At 38.4% G+C, this 20,942-nt stretch overlaps 1 protein-coding gene across 1 annotated transcript in view; it reads right to left on the reverse strand.

Annotated features, from left to right (window-relative positions):
* Positions 1-20,942, reverse strand: part of Spopl (speckle type BTB/POZ protein like) — a 58,629-nt gene that overhangs the window by 24,479 nt on the left and 13,208 nt on the right. The window lies entirely within an intron of this gene.

A 20,942-nucleotide genomic window follows, 5' to 3' on the forward strand; every position in this document is an offset into this window, starting at 1 on the left:
TGTAGTCACATGGGAGAACTTTAATATACTAAAGCAATATATTTTGTTATGTGGACTGTGTTCAGCTCTTCAGTATTCTCACTTTCTGTTCTCTTCTCCTTCTCTGACTGCCATTGTTGATGTTGTTGAATATACTGTACTTTGCAAGAGCAATGAGAATCTACTTTTGATTTAAGAACTGATAAAGAGATCACATAAATCCTATGGAGGGATAAACTTGGGAGAAGACAAATCGTTCAATAAAAAGAGACACAATTTTCTGTAAAACTACAGAACAGTAGTGTAAGATGAGAAAAGGAAGATTGAAGTAAGGCACCTGAAAGATAGAGAAAGAAATAAAGCTTTAATTCACAGCAAATAAAACTGTGAATGAGGAAGCACTTTAAAACTCTGCAACAGAGATATGAACAGGATCCAGGAGCCACTACGCAGACCTGGAGACCTAGGTAGAGAGCAGTAGGATGAGGGAAACATAGCCTGGTCTATGGAAAATTCACAAGGATCTACTGGAGATAGTAGGCCAGCCTAGTGTACAAGGCGAATTTCAGCCTCCTGTCTCAAAAGTAAAACAAAGAAAACAGAAAAGAGGAGAAAAGGGAGAAGTAGTAAGGGGGTGGTGGTGGTGGTAAGAGAGTGAGAGAGAAGAAAGTTGGGGGAAGAGGAGAGAACAATAGGAAGAAAGAAGGAGAATGGGAGGTAAGGAAACTGAAGAGAAGAACACAGTCAACAGTAATGAAAAATATTACTTTAGTATAGTAAAGTTCTCCTATTCAACCACAACCAGGGACTTTCCACCTTGCCCATATATTATAAAGACATATGGGTTACCTGAATTCCCCTTGCCAGCTCTCTTCCATCCATTCAGGTCACTTACAAGCCCCATAATGGATTTCCAGGAACATTACTTCCTCATAATCTCTCTTCCTTCCTTTGGGATTCCACAGTTCCAGCCTGCTCCCCACAAAGCATTGTCTAGTCATGGCTGGAGAAACCCAGTTAACCCCTTCCCTTCACAACAGAGCATTGGCAGCTGCCTGCCTGAGATCCTCAGCTGCCTTAACCAGCCTTGACACCCAGTACATACGACCAAGGGACACTTGTTCCAGTGACTTGATTTCACAAAAGGCCCCAGACTATAGCTGAGAAACAGATGAGCCATAGTCTCCAATATCAGACCAATGGGGAACATAAGACATCCCAACCTTGCTATGAACTTCCTTCTGAACACTATTAAATACTCATGCTGAAAGATGATCAGAACAAAAAAAGAAAGAAAATTTAACTAGCTATACAAACACACAAATCCAAACACAGAAATAAAAACATGAAAAAAAAAATCTCGTTCAAAAAGTAAAATTCCATAATGGTCCTTACTGGAAATAAGCTGGAAAAACTCCCAGACACAGAATTCAAAAGAATGATTGTAAATATGGTTAAACAACTCAAAGAATATAAGATAAAGAAATGGGTGAAATAAGGAGGTCAATGCAAAACAGGAAAATAGTCTTTGAGTCTATGAAGAAAACCCAAGCTTTAATAATGCTTGAAATGAAAAACCCAGTAAGCCAAATAAAAGCCTCAGTGGAAAAGCCTCATCAACAGAACTGATGACTTTAAAAACAGAAGAATGGAAACACCTGGTAAACACCAAGGAAAAGTTTGGAAAAAATGATAAACAGAACATGGAAAAATATTGTAACACCATGAAAAAAGTCTAATCCTGAATTATGGAGAACACCAAATGGAAAACATATAGAATATCTTGAGCAAAACAGAAGAAAATTCTCCTAAGAGAAAAAGATGTCCAACCAAAGAGACCTACAAAACAGCAAACAGACAAGAAAAGTAATTCTCCATCAGGTATTATAGTTAAAAATTTACGAACACATGATACAAAAAAAAAAAAAACCTAAAAGCTGCAAATGAAAAATGTCAAGTCATATACAAAGGCAGGCCGATGGGAATATACAATATTTGATAGAAATCTTCAAAGCCAATTGGGCCTGGAAAGATGTATTCCAAGTTCCCAAACACTACAATTGTCAAACAGACTATTATAGCAAGAAAAACTATTAAAATTGGGGGAGAAATAAAAACTTTCCATGATAAAAAAAGAGCTAAGTAGTTAACTACTAAAAATGTTCCACAGTGGATACTAGTGGGAATAGTTCCATCTGAAGAAAAACCAAACAAACCCAAGAAGTCAGAGGGATCAAGCAAACAATAGAAAAATCAAAACAAACAAACAATACCAGGACAGGTGGTTATCAAAAGAAACCAGGGGGGAAAAAAAAAAACACCACAAAAATCAACACACTGACATGAACTAGCACACATTGTTCAAATAGCTCTGAATACTAATGGTCTCAGTTCCTCAGTGAAAAGACACAGATTCACAGATTGAATTATAAATCCATCTTTTCCCTACCTCCAAGAAACATTGCCATCAATGATAGCTACCACCCAAGGGTAAAGGATAGGAAAAGGCATTCCAAGCAAATAAAACTAAGAACCAAAGAGAGATAGCTATTCTAGTATCTGACAAAATAGACTTTGCCTGAGCCCACCAAAGTTAGTTAGAAAAGATAAGGACACCAACATGATAGTATAGTCCTAAGCATATAAGCACCAAAAACAGAAGCACCAAATTCAATATAAGAAAAACTATTAGATATAAAGTCACAGACTGAATTTTGATAGTGATATCAAATTACCCACAGTGATAGTGGGTAATTCCAATACCCCACTTTCACAGATACAACAGTCATCTAGAAAAACAACAACAACAACAACAAAAAGAGCCTAGAGTTAATGACATCATAAATCAAATGGATGTAACAAATATCTATAGAATATTCCTCCCAAACAGAAAGAATACACATTCTTCTCAGCAGCCCATGGAGCTTTCTCCAAAATCAACCACATATAAGGGCACAAAGCAAGTCTTAATACTCACAAGAAAATTGAAATAACATTTTGCATTCTATCTGACCACAGTGGATATCAATAGCAATAGAAAGAAGAGAAATTACACAAATTCATGGAAAGAATACACTACTAAATGAGAATGACAAAGGAAGAAATGAAGAAGGCAAATTTAAAATCCCTAGAATTGAACAAAGATGAAAACACAATACTGCAATCTATGGGACAAAGTGAAGAAGAAGAAACTTCATAGAATTAAATACCTACATCAGTGGTTTTCAACCTGTAGGTCACTACCACTTTTGTAGGGGGGTCAGTGAGGGTTGGTATTAAATGACCCTTTCACAGGGCTCACTAAGACCACTGGAAAATACATATATTTACATTACAATTCATAACAGTAGCAAAATTACAGTTATGAAGTAGCAATGAAAATAACTATGGTTGGGTATCACCATAACATAAGGAACTCTATTAAAGGGTAACAGCATTAGGAACTAGAAGGAGTTAGATAAAGGGGTGTGCTAGCTAGTTGCATATCAACATGACCCATGCTAGAATTATCTAAGAAAAGAAAACAATAATTGAGAAAATTTCTCATGGAGATTGGCCTGTAGGTAAGACTGAGGTATATTGTCCTGACTAGTGATAGATGTGGGTGGTCCCATCCTTGGGCAAGTGATCGTGTTTTGTACAAACTCAGGCTGAGCAAACCATGAGGATAAGCAGTGTTCCTCCAAGACCTCTGCTTAAGTTTCTACTTTGAGTTCCTGCCCTGACTTGCTCCAGTGATTAAAATGTGGCCTGAAGTAGAAGGATGAAATAAACCTTATCTCCACAAGTAGCTTCGAGGTATTTTATCACAGTAACAGAAACCCTAATTAAGACAGGGGGTGAATATGATCAAAGCACATTCTACAAAATTCTCAATGAACAATAAAAATTAAATAAAAAGTGTCAAGTCAATATGCTACCATTATACCATACAGAATGAGAAAAAGAAAGGTTTATGAAATAAAATTTGTATAAGAAGATTTTAGGTCCACACTCCGCCCTCTGTCCTGCGGCCAGCGCCAGAGCCACAGATAAGTCTGGGCACTGCTCTGACCCCCCCAAACTCCCCCATCAACCACTGCTCCCTTCTTCCTGGAACCCCACCCCAGGAAAGAGTGGACCTGCCCAGACCGGAAGGCCCACCCTGAGTCTGTACACACCTCACGCCAGTACACTCTCCGCCTTCTGTCCTACAGCAAGCTCCCAAGCCTCAGGTGAGTCTGGGAGCTGCTCTGCTCCCCAAGCTCATCCATCAACTCCTGCTCACTTCTGCCTGAGCCCACCAGGGCAAGAGTGGACCTGCCCAGACCAAGAAGGCCCACCCTGAGTCAAGACACAACCCGCCCTTGCCCATCCACCACCCTCAGCCATCCAGCTGCCACCAGAAGCTGAGCCCTCCGCCCTCCACTGCAGAGAGGGAGATACCCCACCTGCATTCAATGGAAGAAGGGATGGGAAGAAGACAGAGTAAGAACACACTCAACAACAGAAAAACCAATATGACACCACCAGAATCTTGCTGGACTCCACACCAGCAAGACCTGAAAAGCCCAACACAGAGGATGAAGAAAAGATGGACATCAAAACTTATCTTAGAAAAATGATAGAGACCTTTAAAGAGGAAACAAGAATATCTCTTAAAGAAACAGAAGAAAAAACAAGCAAAAAATTACATGAAATGGAGGGAAAGACAAACCAAAAAATTTAAGAAGTAAACAAATCTTTTAAAGAATCTAAAGAAAGCCAAGAAAAAACAACCAAACAAGTGAAGGAAGCACTCGAAACAGTTTAAAGCATGAAAGCTGAAATATAACAATAAAGAAAACACAGAATGAAGCGATGTTGGAAATAGAAAGGGCTGGATAAACAATCAGGAACTAAAGATGTGAGTATAACAGATAGAATTCAAGAGATGGAAGACAGAATCTTAGTTGTCAAAGACTCACTAGAGGATATACAGTCATCGACCAAAGAAAATCTCAAGTCCAACAAAACCCTAACACAAAATATCTAGGAAATATGGGACACTGTGAAAAGGCCTAACGAAGAACAATAGGTATAGAAGAAGGTGAAGAAACAAGCTCAAAGGTCTGCAGAAAACATACTCAACAAAATCATAGAAGAAAACATCTCCAACCTACAGAAGGATATGCCTATGAAAGTATAAGAAGCTTACAGAACACCAAACAGACTGGGCCACAAAAAGAAGTCTCCTCGACACATAATAATCAAAATACCAAACTTACAGAATAAAGAGAAAATATTAAGAGCAGCAAAGGAAAAGAGCCAAATAACATATAAAGGCAGACCTATCAGAATCACAACCAACTTCTCAATGGAAACATTGAAAGCTAGAAGGTCCCGGACAGATATCATACAAACACGAAGGGAGCATGAAGAAATGGAGAAAAGTCACACTAGAGAACTGACAGAACAACTGAAAGCTTTAGAGCAAACAGAAGCAAACTCAACACGGAGTAGTAGATGCCAGAAAATAATCAAACTGAGGGCTGAGATCAATAAAGTAGAAATTAGGAAATCATTACAAAGAATCAATGAAACAAAGAGTTGGTTCTTTGAGATCAACAAGACAGACAAACCTCTTTCCAAACTAACCAAAAAGCAGAGAGAGAGCATGCTAATTAACAAAATCAGAAACAAAAAGGGAGATATAACCACGGACACAGAGGAAATCTAGAGAATCATCACGTCATACTTTGAAAACCTGTACTCCACAAAATCCAAAAATCTAAAGGAAATGGACTATTTTCTGGATAGATACCATTAACCAAAATTCAACCAAGAACAGATAAGCAGTTTAAATCGACCTAAATCCCCTAATGAAATAGAAGCAGTTATCAAAATCCTTCCAACCAAAAAAGCCCAGAGGCAGATGGCTTCACTGCAGAATTCTACCAGAAATTCAAACAAGAGCTAATACCAGTACTCAAATTATTCCACACAATAGAAGCAGAAAGGACATTGCCAAACTCTTTTTACAAGGCTACAATCACTTTGATACCCAAGCCACACAATGATACAACTAAAAAAGAGAATTACAGACCAATATCCCTCATGAACATCGATGCTAAAATACTCAACAAAATATTGACAAATAAATCCAAGAACACATCAGAAAAACCATCCACTATGGTCAAATAAACTTCATCCCAGGGATGCCAAAGATGGTTCAACATAAGAAAATCCATCAATATAATCCACCACATATACAAACTGAAAAAAGAAAAACCACATGATTATCTCACTAGATGCTAAAAAAGCCTTAGATAAAGATCTTGGAGAGAAGCAGGATAACAGGAACATATCTAAACATGATAAAAGCAATATACACCAAACCAACAGCCAACATCAAACTAAATGGAGAGAAACTCAAAGTGATTCCTCTAAAATCAGGAACAAGACAAAGCTGTCCACTCTCTCCATCTCTTCAATATTGTACTTGAAGTTCTAGCTAGAGCAATAAGACAAGAAAAGGAGATCAAAGGGATACAAATTGGAAAGAAAGAAGTCAAACTTTCACTATTTGCAGATGATATGATAGTCTACATAAGTGACTGGAAAAACACTACCAGGGAACTCCTACAGCTGATAAACACCTTCAGGAAAGTAGCAGGATACAAAATTAACTCAAAAAATCAGTAGCCCTACTATGTGCAGATGATAAATCCAATGAGAAAGAAATCAGAGAAACATCACCCTTCATAATATCTACAAGCAACATAAAATATCTTGGGGTAACTATAACCAAAAAATTGAAAGGCCGGTACAGTAAGAACTTTGAGTCTTTAAAGAAAGAAATTAAAGAAGATACCAGAAAATGGAAAGATCTCCCATGCTCTTGGATAGGTAGAATCAACATAGTAAAAATGGCAATCTTGCCAAAAGTAATCTACAGATTCAATGCAATCCCCATCAAAATCCCAACACACTACTCACAGATCTTGAAAGAGCAATACTCAACTTTATATGGAAAAACAAAAAACCCAGGATAGACAAAACAACTCAGTACAATAAAGGGTCTTCTGAAGGCATCACCATCCCTGACTTTAAGCTCTATTATAGAGCCATAGTTCTGAAAACAGCTTGGTATTGGCACAAAAATAGACAGATAGACCAATGGAAGTGAAGTGAAAATCCTGATATTAACCCACACACCAATGAACACCTTATTTTTGACAAAGATGCTAAGTCTATACAATGGAAGAAAAAAATAGCATCTGAAACAAATGGTGCTGGCACCACTGGATTCAGACATGCAGAAGATTGCAGATAGATCCATATCTGTCACAATGCACAAAACTTAAGTGCAAATGGATCAAAGATCTCAACATAACTCCAGCCACACAGAATCTTCTAGAAGAGAAAGTGGGAATTATGCTTGAACAAACTGGCACAGGAGACTGCTTCCTGACCATTACATCAGTAGCACAGACATTGAGATCAGCAATTAATAAATGGGACCTCCTGAAACTGAGAAGCTTCTGTAAGGCAAAGGACACAGTCAGTAAGAAAAAATGACAGTCCACAGAATGGGAAACGATCTACACCAACCCCACATCTGACAGAGAGCTGATTTGCAAAATATACAAGGAACTCAAGAAGCTAACCACCAAAACACCAAACAATGAAATTAAAAAGTGGGGGTGCAGAACTAAATAGAGAATTCTCAACAGAGGAATCTGAAATGGCTGAAAGACACTTAAGAAAGTGCTCAAAATCCTTGGCCAGGAGAGAAATGCAACTCAAAACAACTCTGAAGTACCACCTCACACCTGTCAGAATGGCTAAAATGAAAAACACCAATGACAATCTATGCTGGAGAGGATGTGGAAAAAAAGGAACACTCCTCCATTGCTGATGGGAGTGCAAACTTGTAAGACCACTTTGCAAATCAGCATGGCAGTTTCTCAGAAAAATGGGAATCACTCTACCTCAGGATCCAGCAATTTATCTCTTGGGCATATACCCAAATAATGCACGTCCATACAACAAGGACATCTGTTCAACCATGTTCATAGCAGCATTGTTTGTAATAGCCAGAACCTGGAAGCAACCTAGATGCCCCTCAACTAAAGAATGGATACTGTAAATGTGATACATTTATACAATGCAGTTCTACTCAGCAGAAAAAAAAAAAAAAAAAACAATAGATTCTTGAAATTCGCAGGCAAATGCATGGAACTAGAAGAAACAATCCTGAGTGAGGTAACCCAGACACAAAAAGACAAACATGGTATTTACTCACTCATATATGAATTTTAGACATAGAGCAAAGAATTACTAGCCAACAATCCTCTTCACCAAAGAAACTAGGAAACAAGAAGGACTCTAAGGGAAAAATGCATGGACCCCAGGAATGGGAAGGGGCAGGAACTCCTGAGCTAATTAGGAGCATGAGGATAGGGGTGAGGGAGCTGTCAGAATGAGAGGAGAAGAGGAGAGGAGAGGAGAGAAGGAAATGGAGGAGCAGAAATATTGAGTTGGGGGAAGAATAGAGGAGAGCAGGATGAGAGATACCATATTAGAGGGAGTCATTATGGTCCAAGGAGAGATCTGGTTCTAGGGAGATTTCTAGAGACCTATAAGGATGACACGAAATGACAATCTAGGTAATGGTGGAGAGGATAACCTAATGCCCTCCCCCATAATGAGACTGATGACTACTTTTTATGCCATTCTAGAGGCCTCAACCAGTGGCTGATGGAAGCAGAGGCACATACCCACAGATACACACTGAACTGAACTCTGGAACTTAGTTGCAGAGAGGGAGGAATGAAGATCAAAGGGGTCGAAACCAAGCTGGTGAAACCCACAGAAACTGCTGTCTGGGAGGCCAGTATAGGACTGATCCAGACCCCTGAACATGGATGTCAATTAGGAAGTCTCTGCACTCTAGGGGGCCCCTGGTAGTGGATTATAATTTTTCCCTGGTGTATGAAGGGACTTTGAGAGCCCATCCCACGTGAAGGGATGCACTCTCGCCGTGGACACATGGGGGCGGGCCTAGGCCTGGTTCAGGATGATGTGGTGGACTTTGGGGAGCCCCTGTCAAGGGCCCTACCCTGCCTGGGGAGTGGAGGGAAGATGGGGTGTGGGTTAGTTTGGGTGCAGGGTGCAAGGGGTGGGGGAGGGTGGGGGAGGGAGAAGGGATTGACTTGTGAAACAAGCTTGTTCCTAATTTGAACTAATAAAAAAATTAAGAAAGAAAGAAAGAAAGAAAGAAAGAAAGAAAGAAAGAAAGAAAGAAAGAAAGAAAGGAAAGAAAGGGAGAAAGGAAGGAAGGAAGGAAGGAAGGAAGGAAGGAAGGAGGAAAGAAAGAAAGAAAGAAAGAAAGAAAGAAAGAAAGTTAGTTCCTGACGTGATGGGTGTTTGACTCAGTTCAAGAATACTTGCCTGGCATGTAATGTTTTGTGTATAATTCCCTACATTGCCGAAAATAAATAAATAGATAAATAAATAAATAAATAAATAAATAAGTGAGATTTTTAAAAAGGTAAATACAACAGACCAAAAAACACTAAATAGAATCAAAATGTAAGTTTTGACTTAATAAAAGTGACACACGCCGGGCGTTGGTGGCTCACGCCTTTAATCCCAGCACTCGGGAGGCAGAGGCAGGCGGATCTCTGTGAGTTCGAGGCCAGCCTGGTCTCTAGAGCAAGTGCCAGGATAGGCTCTAAAGCTACACAGAGAAACCCTGTCTGGGAAAAAAAAAAAAAACAGCAACAAAAAAAAAGTGACACACAACAATTACACTGGTTAAGAGAAAAGAGGGAAGACTAAATTCATTTCAGTACTTCACAAATTCATTCTTCATCACCATTCTTAGCATTTAATTGACTTTTTTCTTCCTTAAGAATATTCATTGAAGGATAGCACCCTTCGTTTTGTATGTATCTGAACCGTAAGCACTGGTATTGTACAGTAGAGTACATTAAAAAGTAATTGGAAAATGATTATCACTAAAAGATTTCATTATAATTTAATACATTAACCATAAAAACAAAGTAAAAGCTCACTTTGATAATTGTAGAAAGCATCTAACAGTAACTAGCAGTGGTATTGGTGCATACCTGTAATCCAAAATACTCAAAAGTCAGAAGCAGAAGTTCTCCAAGTACAAGGTATTCATTAGCTACACACTGAGTTCAAGTTCGGCCTAGGTATCTGAGTGAGATCCTGTCAGAATAATTTGGCAGTGATTGCCTGTTTTCAGCAAAGGCTTATACTAGATACTTGAAGATGAATTCTTTCAAGCATGTTAGTAGCACAACATATTTAGTTAAAACAAAAAAAAGCAGTGAAAACAGAGTACATGATCTCAATTTATATATGAGAAAGATATAAGGACTTCTATCCAATCGTCCAAGATACTTCTTTACTTATGATGGAACTTTAAGCAGTACAGTTTAAGACAATAATGTGCATACTGTTTATCTGTCAGTTTATCCCCAATATATCAAGGAGATAAAAAATATTCATGAGAAAAATGGTAAGCAAGCTCTAATAGGGCTGAAAATTTAAAAGGAGGCATACAGGTGGAAAAAGATAAAATTTGAGATATTCAAGATAGACAAATATAAAAAAAATATCAAAGAAATGAGAAATATTACAATCCAGGGTACGAGAAATAATTCCTGGGGGCAGGGGAGGGCTCTTTTGGTAAGTACAAAGAGCCAGTGAAAGGCAAATGCAGCTATCAGGAGCATTATTTCATAAGTAGACTGGACTGGGCTGGCTGACACAGCAGGCGTTTCACAAAGATGAGACGAGTTTTTACCATCTTGACAAATTCTAAGAACTGTCCTTCAAAGGACATGGAACACTTAGCTACGTCTATTTTCTTCTAAGCATGTCAGTTCATGAGAAGCAAAGAGGACGCAAAGGACTTACAATGAGAGTGTACATAACATTTCTACTCAAAAGTGCACTGCTGAGGAAACAGACCTGTACAATTTGAGAGAAAAACATAGGCTGTCACAAATAATAAGTACTATTAAGATTTTTCTGAGAAAAAAAAATGAGCTTGGAATTCCACAATTAAATTTACTCACAACTGAATGTCAAATAAGAACAGTTTCAAACTACAAATACTTAAACAGTTCACTCATCTCCACTAACAATTACTCAATATTTTATTATCAACCCAATGAAACCTAAAAGTTTTCTATATCACACAGATGATTTCTTTTCTAACCTCCCCCCTTCACAGCATATTTGATATCCCTTATAATGTGGTTATCTCATTTTGAGGACTATTGCTCTAACCGTAAAAAAGAAACCTGAGAAAGAAAACACAAAAGATGAATAAACAAGAAAGCTATAGTTGCAGGGGGGAAGGAAGAACTAGACAGAGTTAAGAGAATCTACAAGAATTTGCTCTTTGTAATTTTTTCAGTGGGTAATGCTAATAGACATAAGAATATAGCTATCTTATGAGACCATTCAACTTTGATCCCCGAGTATGCATATATTCACATTTTTCTAGAATTAAATAATTTAGCACTGACTCAGAAAATACTGAAGAAAACATAGTGCATTATATAAATACTTTGATGATAAAAACTAGCAGAAGGACTGGGAGTTTGAAGGGTAGGGAAAGAAATGACTATTCTTCACAGAGGTAGGTACCACTGACTAGTGCTAAGGAAGAATATTTTCATATAAACCTATTACCTACAGGCAGGTACAGTTCAGGAACAGAACTAGGTGCTGGATAGCAATTTGGTTTTTTCTCTTAGTAACTGAAAGACTGATACAACTGAAACTTCTTTTTAAAGAAGTATATTTTAAGCAGGGGAAAGGGAAGCACATAATCCAATATGCTAATTTTATGAACCGAAACTCTATTTGGTTGCCAGGAAGTTCATATTAAACAGTCCTATCATCCATAGTCCCTGGAGTGTGCAGGTTGTGTGTGTGTGTGTGTTGTTGTTGTTGTTGTTGTACTCCATTGTTGTTTGGCTAAATGGCCTTCGAAATATTTATATTTATACTTATATTTATATATATAAATTTGCACTAATCTTAACTTTGGGCAGAAAAGTTTCTTTCCATAGAAGGAAGTATTCAATATGAGATTCATAACTGGTCAAAGTACTGAGAATGAGTGATCATGTGTGCTCAATATTAGATAGGACAACTCTATCAACCTCTCTTTCCCTAACCCCACACAGATCAGGGAAAGGTTCAAAAGAGGAGGCAGAAAGAATGTAAGAGCCAGAGAATAGGAAGAAGTGCTATGAAATGTTGCCTTCTAGACACAATGTGGTACTTACACAAGGACCTCACAACAGCTATCTGAGAAGAGTTAGGAGTTGATATAATCAGAATGTATTTTACACATTTATGAAAATTTCAAAGAATAAAAATACTTTAAAAGGCATTAGGTCCTATTCAGTTCTACCATAAATTAACAGAAAGATCATCAAAGTACACACTATTTACCTTAATTACACCACATAATATTCTCACAACTCTATGGTCTTTCCAAAAATCAGCTACAGGCCATCCAGAACATGACTTGGGCCTGGTAGAATAAGAAATTCATGTCACTAGATCTCTGGGTACCATTTTTAAAATTACCATTTGTAATGTAATAATATTTGTGTCAAGCTTGTAACAAATCAGCTCAATTGTTGTCTTATTACTTGTATAACCACACACATACAGGGCACAATGAGTATGCATCTATGTTTATAACTAATTACTCTTTAAAATAAATAAAGCAAAATGTTTCACCTTTAAAGATCACTTCCAAGAGACAGTTAATAAAATAGCAATTTTTAAAGTCGGCTTTACTTAGCATAGTCTATGCAGTGGCTAGTTTTGATTCAACTTGACACAAGGTAGAGTTATCTGAAAGGAAGGATCCTCAACTGATAAAATGCCACCATAAGCTCCATCTGTAAGGCATTTTGTTAGTGACTGAACCAGCCCACTTTGGTTGGTTCCTTCTCTGGGCTGGTGGTCCTGGATTCTATAGGAAAACAGGCTAAGCAAGCCATAAAGAAAAAAGCAGTAAGCAGCACCCTCTGTGGCCTCTGCATCAGCTCCTGCTTCCAGGTTCCTGCCTAGTTTTAGTTCCTGTCCTGACTTCCTTCAATGATAAACATCGATGTGGAATTATGAGTCAAATAAACCCTTTCCTCCCCAACTTGCTTTTTGGTCATAGTGTTTCATCACAGCAAGAGAAACCCTAAGACAGTCTGTAGGGAACATTTATTTTAAACAACTGTAGTATGTAAAGAGTACATTCAATCAGAGCAGTAGGCAGACTACTCACCATGCCAACCTCATAATCTCTTGGAATTATTTTCAAATCACTCATTCATTTATTGATCCACTTTCTCTTAATCAAACCCATGTGAGTATCTGTGGGGAGCCTACACTGATTTGGGCCCTATAGAAACGGGAAAGGACAAGAGAGTAGTACTCAGTTTCAATTTAATATAGCACTAAGGTATTTGAGATATAATTTTCTACAGTTCAATACTGCTTAAGAGAATAAGCAAGGTAATAGAAGTCTCCCCCTTTTTTGAGGAAGTATAAAATCACTAAAATGTACTTTTACTCAACCATATATACACATGTGTGTATCTGAAGATATATGTAAGTAGCACAAGCATAATAAAAAAAGGACAGGGTCATTGGAGGAGGCTCTTTGGTATCTGCTTACAACGTTTATGATTTAAAGCTCTGACAAGACAAAAATGACCCACACTGTAGCTAGCTTAGCAAACCATAGAAGAGGTAGATACAAGTTAACAAAATGAGCGGTACATTTATACAATTTTAAGTTTGTAAAGAGATTTCAATTGAAGAAACAAATTATAAATTGTAATTTAACCTTATATCTGCAAGTAACAACAAACTATGTGTGAGAGATTTTTTTTTAATCTATTGATTGTAACAAGATATTAGTTCCAATACAGAGATTGGCAAGGAATAGCTGTTGCAGAGGGCCAGAACTTAATGCAAGATAATCAACCTGTGGACCTAAAGCATTCTATCTCACAGGACTGAAAGTGTAATCACCCAGTGTCTGCAGACAGAGTCCTTTCAGAACTTTTTGTTCACAGCCAGATGCAACTTCTTTTCCTGAGTTTTTCATTCAGAGTTCAGTCTCTTGGCCAAATCACATTTTGTGCACTCACAGGTCACATGTTGTTTATTAACTATTATAAAGTCCCTCATAGCTAGGAATCTTATTCCTATGAGAGAATAGGAATAAATCTGAGTAATGGGCAGGATAGCAGTCTTCTGGAGAGAGGAACAGCCAGTAAAGGCCATTAAGAAGGAAACTCCTAGATCATATCAAAACTATTAGCCATTATGAACCGGGTCTGAATTCTTTTTACCTTCTGTATCTGACATAATATTTACATGGGACATAGATTATTGTGTCTAAAATTAAGTAACGAACAGCTTTGCCTAATGGAGTGAAGATTACAGATGAAATAAATGTCTAAAATAAAATTTACTGTAGTATATAGTTCTCTCTATTTACAGTTATTTGCATTTGATGAACTGTCTTACTTATAAAAAGTTAGAAATGGTAGTTTAAAAAGGAGTTACTATAGTATTGTCTCTCATTTATATAACTAAAATATTATTTGATTAATTTTTAATCTCAGCAAAATGTACTATGGAAAATTTTAGATAGTAATTAAATCAAGAAACATCAGTACTTAAAGTATAAAGCATCATTAATACTATTATTAGTCACTGAAGTCTTTTGTATAATTTGGATAAGAAGAATTAACCAAAATCTTTGTGGAGTTTATGGATGAGACGCTTGCTTTTCCTTGTGACCTTGCCAGGCCTTTAGCCCAATATCTTTATCATCAGGCCCTCACAGAAATTCTAAGCTAAAGACCGGCAAGGTCATGGGAGAAGAAACAAGAAAATGCAAAACTGTGCATTTAAGGAGGAATGTCTGGAGACAAAGGACAAATGATAAGAAATCAAAACATTTCAAAGACAGGAAAAACCAAGATAAAACAAATACTAAAATTCTTTCACAATTCCAAAATTGAGCAAAATACTAAAAACAAGGTAAAAAGCCAGAATCCAAAACAACCAAACCAAACATCTAGTCAAAAAGCTTACTTACAAAGCAACCACACCAGATACTGTAAACCAAATAATTTGAAAGCAGACAAAAATGGTAGTGATAAAGTAGAATCCTTCTTAACCAGCTCAGAATAAGGAAACGGATCCTTGATCAAACTAAGGGAGATCCAGAGCCCTGGAATGCACTAACAATCCACCTGAGGACTGAACACCAGATGCACTGTATTCAATGGGTCCATGCAGGTACTCAGCTTCCATTCATATGATCCACAGAATGAAAAGTGATCGTTCTCAGGGCCTGTGGCTGGGCACCATAACTGTCATTGTAATCAGTAGCTGGCCTCTTCCTGGAGGTAGTAAGGGTGCTTCCAGGGCCTAGCCTGGGCAACTGCTCCTAGATGGAACCCTGCAGGTATTACAGAGAGTCATGTATCTGCCCCTTCAGACATGGTCATTCTAGTCGGAGCCCTGAATGTAGCTCTTCTTTAGAGAAAGAGTGCCCAGTCTGGTGTTGTAGTTATGTCTCTGGATCCCTGGCCTTTCATACCTACTTGGCTAGAGGACCTGTTGTTCCCCATCTGAAGGATGGTGGGGGCAATCAATCCACAATAGTGATGGGGTTCTTGCGGCTGTAGAAGTATCACTTGGTACTATAGGCTACCATAAGGCATATTTGTTGGTGCACATATGCAGCCCAAGGGACATCAGCATGCCTTCTTAGCTATCATGATCCAAGATCAGCTCTTGCTTCTCCATTTGATGACATGTCCAGTTGCTCTAAGACATGCCCTTTCCCTGCCAGCTGCATCATGTTCCCACTCTCCACCAGGTACATGTCATAGCTGGCCATGGTGTTGAAGTTGGAGAGGGTTTCTAGCTTGTGTTTGTTACGCATGGAGCAATCCTGAAGACATGGTCTGGATGCAGCTTGCTCATGAGCATACACAGTCTAGTCACATCTTTCAGACCCTCAATCCACCTGGAGCTAGGCTTCATTCTAGAGGTTGTATGTTAACAGGAGCTGGTGGTTCATGATGCCAACACCCCCTTGGTCAAATGCCTGAAGCTCACTGTGTGAAGGACACTGGTACCAGACAGAAATGGACATGACTGGAAAGGAATGTGCATGAAAGCAGAGCTAATTTACTTTTCTCCAATATCACCTCTGTGATAAAACTTACCACCTTTCCCTTAGTAAGATAATTTGCCCACAAGGTACCTGACCATTACTGTAATGCTTCTTCAAGAATTCATGAAATATACTGCAGTTTATTATACAATGATCAGTAAGGTTTTGCTTCATACCTTAAGCATTATGTCTATACATATTATTTCATTTGATCTTCTAAAAATTCCCATGAAGGGGGTAAGGGGCTCAGCAGTTCAGAGCACTTGTTGCTCTGTGAGAGAAAGAGAGAAAGTGGTTTAGATCTTCAGCACCCACAACAGTCTTTAACACTTCCTAGAACATCATGCTGCAAGTGGTAACAAGAGATTCATGGATACAAAACACCTAAACACATAAAATAACATAGGAAAATTTATTAATGTAATCTATGCACATTTGAGTAAAAAGATTTAAAAAGTCATGTGACATGCCTATTTTGCAGATAACAAAAACTTAAATACAGAAAATGATATAAATTTGGGCATAGAGTTTTTCTAAAATGTCAGAAAATCAGAAATTAAACTCATAATTTTTAATTGAAAATACTACTTTTTCAATTCTAAGCTCCTTTTAATTACTGTATTTTCATCTATATACAACAACTGCTTGCTTGGTAAGTAACCCAAATTTATTATTAACTGGATTTGAAATTAGCCACTGCTGAAGAATAACATACTTAGAAAAAGCAATATATAATTTATTGCCTTCAAAAATAAAGCAAAAGGCTAGCCTACTATTAATAGAATAATTCAGAGAATATTATCAAAGTTGAGAATTTGGTTACAGATATTAGATTTGGGTTCAAAAGCAGTGTGAATTGTCTGAATCTCAATTTCCAAATGGGAATAATAATTCCAAAATACTAATGTATTCAAGGGCAACACATAGAAGATATTTAGTATGGTGTGTGGTACAGAGAAAGCACTTATCGTTTTATTTCTGTACTAATATAAAACTCAAAGATAGAATTAACTTAGAAAACTATATTATTAGGACTGATGAAAGAGGGAATTTTACCCAAATAAGGTTTGAGGCCTTATCCTTGCTTTTTGCTTTTTATCATTAGGCTCCCTATCCATTATTCTACCATATCCTCTCATGTTGTTTATCTGCTTTTTAATCTAAGTTAGGTGAAGGTAGTTAATACCCAAGCACTGTTTCAGGAATTATATAACCTGAGGGAACTTGGTCAAACAATGGAAGTGATTTATATCATCACTGAGTTGTTGAATACCTCTTACTGTAAGGTACTTTTAAAAATCTATGTATAAGACTTTGTTAACTTAAAAAAGAAAGGCTGGAGACTCTAAGAGGAGATGTAGCAGGAGAGGATGAGTCTGCAGAGCATGCAGTATCTTTGGAAAAACTAAATAAGGCAGGTACTATAGGAAGATGCTTTTAAAAAGTGGTCTCTTATTATTGAAAGAGAAGATGGTAGAGCAGAGCGGGAGAGAAGGAGGCTAGAGACCCAGTAGTAACCCGTATGGGAGTGTGGTTACAGCAAAGGAAATTGTCATTGGTTAGTATGGCTGATCCTCAATCTGCCAGCAGGGTCAGGCCAGCATGCCAGGCTGCAGCATGGAGCCACCTATGCTGGAGTTCAAGAGGCTGCAAGCACAATGGTTGTGCCCAGTGAGCAGCTGGTGCAGCCAGCACGGAGGGCAAAAAGGTATGCAGCAACCTAGAGATCCTGCACCTGGACACCCTGCCCAACTGAAACATCACCCTGACTCTGGGCAACAGGATATTCCAGATGAGTCTCAGCCACAATACAGTATTATTTAATGATGCTTCAGAGACCAGAAACCTTGAACCAGACACCAATGATTTGTTGCAATAAGTATTTACATTTACTGTTCCCAACAGTATCTTGTAAACAAGATATTGTTGTCACTGAAGTTTCCAATCCTACTTTGATGAATAAATGTGTTTTGTAGAGGTGAGAAAGATGGCAGAACAGAGTAGCATCTGTTGTTGAGAGAGGTGGACATAGGGTGGGAGCAGCAACAGGTGTGGGAGCATAGTTCCCGTGGACAAGAAAGCATGCCATTGTTGAGCTGGGCGAGCAGGGTGCAGTGCAGTGCAGCAGCCTGGAGCACCTGCAGGCTTGAATGTGCTGCCTGGCCCCAGGGTTACTCTGGCTCTGAGCAATGGCAGGATTGGGCCTCCTCAAAAGGCCTCTATGGTCCATGCTGTTGCTGAAGGGGGTCAAGTTGGTGTCTGCAGTCCATGTTGCTGCCAGAGGCCATATTGATGTCTGTGATCCATCTTGCCATTGAGGTCATGTTGGTGTCTATGGTCTGTGCTGTTGCATGAGATCATGTTGATGTTCCTGCCCCATAGTACCACCAGAGAACATGTGGATGTCTGTGGCCTGGGCTGCCACCAGGGGTCATGTTGGTGTCTGTGGACCATGATGCCACCTGAGACCGTGTAGATGTTGGTGGCCTTATTACAGCCAGAGGATATGTGGATCTCTGTGGCTCGGGCTGTCGCCAATGGTCATGTGCATGTCATTGGTCAATGCTGCCACTGGAAACCATGTGGAAGGTCATGACTCATGTTTCCATGGGCAGTTAATGGGCATGTAAGTTTCTTTTGCCATTGTATCAATGGTTGAAGACTCATAATTGAGAATGAGACATTGAAGGGTTCAGTGATACCATCATCCCTGCCCCCACCACCGCCAAAAAAGAAACAGTCTAGACAGGAAGCCATTGAAGAGAGTCCTTAAAAATTGTGATAAAGATACTGACATGTATGTAGTTCTTCACAGCTGATGGCTTCTGGCAGGGAAGGCTCAGTTAACTAAGTTAACTTTAAGGGGCTGGCCACTAGGAATTTGACCATATTCCAATGAGTCAACACAAATTGGACCTGGTGTAATTTTTTCCCTTCTTTTTTGGGGGGTGGGGATGACAAGGGTGAGAGGGTGGAACTGGGAAGAACAGGAAACAAGTGTGATTGAGGTGTACTGTATGAAATTCCCAAATAACCAATAAAAATATTATGTTGGGGGAAAAAAAGAAAGGGCTATTTTATGATGTTTAAATTGATTTCATTTTCTGGTCCTTAGTTTTCTCTCTTCAGAAAAGGATTACCTAATTTTCAACCTTCCTGAATAATTTCATCTACGTAACATTACTGATCTTTCTCAAACTTGTTGGATAGCTTTACGAACTCTAAAAATAAACCCTGATTTACCTTTTTATAACACAGATTAAAACCTTTAATACCTTACTACCAATACGTCCTCACTCTGTCACCAGTTTTTCTTACGATTATCTTGCATATCAAACCTGAAACTCTACATGCTATCATTTCAAACATTTTCTAGAGGGCATGCTTAACAATTCACTCTTTTGTTCCATTACTATAACCTCCAGGTAAATCCTCTATTCCACTTCAAGCTCACCACCTTTATTTGAGCTGATGAGTAAGGCACATAAAGGCTTCAAAAGAAGCAGAAGAGCAGCTTTGTAAGGGCATGGATTTCATTAATTAGTACTTCTTTTTAAAACTCATAGCTGTCAAAAGATTTGCTTCAAAATAAAAACCTTAGCAAATGGTGAAATAATTAGTGGAAGATTATATTTAAATATATCACAAGAGTTTTCAGGCTATTCATAATGGTAGGTCCTAGCCAAACATGTTATTTCAATTTAAATTATAAAATTACAAATCCAATTTGAAGGCCATTCTGCAGTAACGTTAACTTGTTCATTGAGCTACAAAAGCAATAGCTTTTTTTTTTTTCAAGACAGGGTTTCTCTGTGGCTTTGGAAGTTGTCCTGAAACTAGCTCTTGTAGACCACACTGGTCTCGAACTCACAGAGATCCAACTGCCTCTGCCTCCTGAGTACTGGGATTAAAGGCATGTGCCACCACCGCCCGGTAGCACACAGATTTATTAAACAGAGCCACTAAGCATGGTCTAAGATGAACTAGCCAGTATTTCAATTTATATACCCATCCCCACATGGCTATCCTTGGCTGTCAACTTGACTATATCTGGAATCAACTAAAACCCAAGCAGCTGGACACAACTGAGAGATTATTCTCCAATGGATCATTTGAGATGGGAAGACCTACCCTGAGTCTGGATCATTTGAGGTCAAAAGACCTACATTATAACTAAGCCACATATTCTGTTGGCAATACACATAAACGAACAAGTGAGAAGGAAACTTTGCTTTTAGCCTGTTTAAGCTCACTCTCACAGGTAAGTTGATTCCTTCACTGGCAATAGAATCTTCTTCAAAATTCCAATGTAGTCTAGAGTCCATCTGAGATATCCAGCCTTGTGGACTAAAGGGCTATTCCTGGTCCTTTTATCAGGAGAAGGCAGGCCACTGTTGGGCTAGTCAGACCACAGCCTGTAAGCTACTCAATTAAGTCCCCCTTTAATATATGTAAGATGTATCAGTTCTGTTCCTCTTAGACACTCCTGGATAATAACCGCAGTTGCCACTTACTCCTTCCCTGGCAATTCAAGAATATCAGAAGCTACAGAAATATACTCTTGTCTCAACTCAAAGTAGCCAGTAAAGGAGGACAATCAAGTATATGTTAGTACTCATGGCAAGAAAGAATTTGCTGCTCTTAATCCTCAGTGTTCTGGTAAGATTTTTGTTCTTGTTTTGTTTTTTTGGTTTTTTTTTTTTGGGGGGGGGGGGTTGTTGTTGTTTTGTTAATTTGA

This window comes from Cricetulus griseus, chromosome 6 (genome assembly GCF_003668045.3).
Source record: "Cricetulus griseus strain 17A/GY chromosome 6, alternate assembly CriGri-PICRH-1.0, whole genome shotgun sequence".
In the NCBI taxonomy this organism is placed as follows: domain Eukaryota; kingdom Metazoa; phylum Chordata; class Mammalia; order Rodentia; family Cricetidae; genus Cricetulus; species Cricetulus griseus.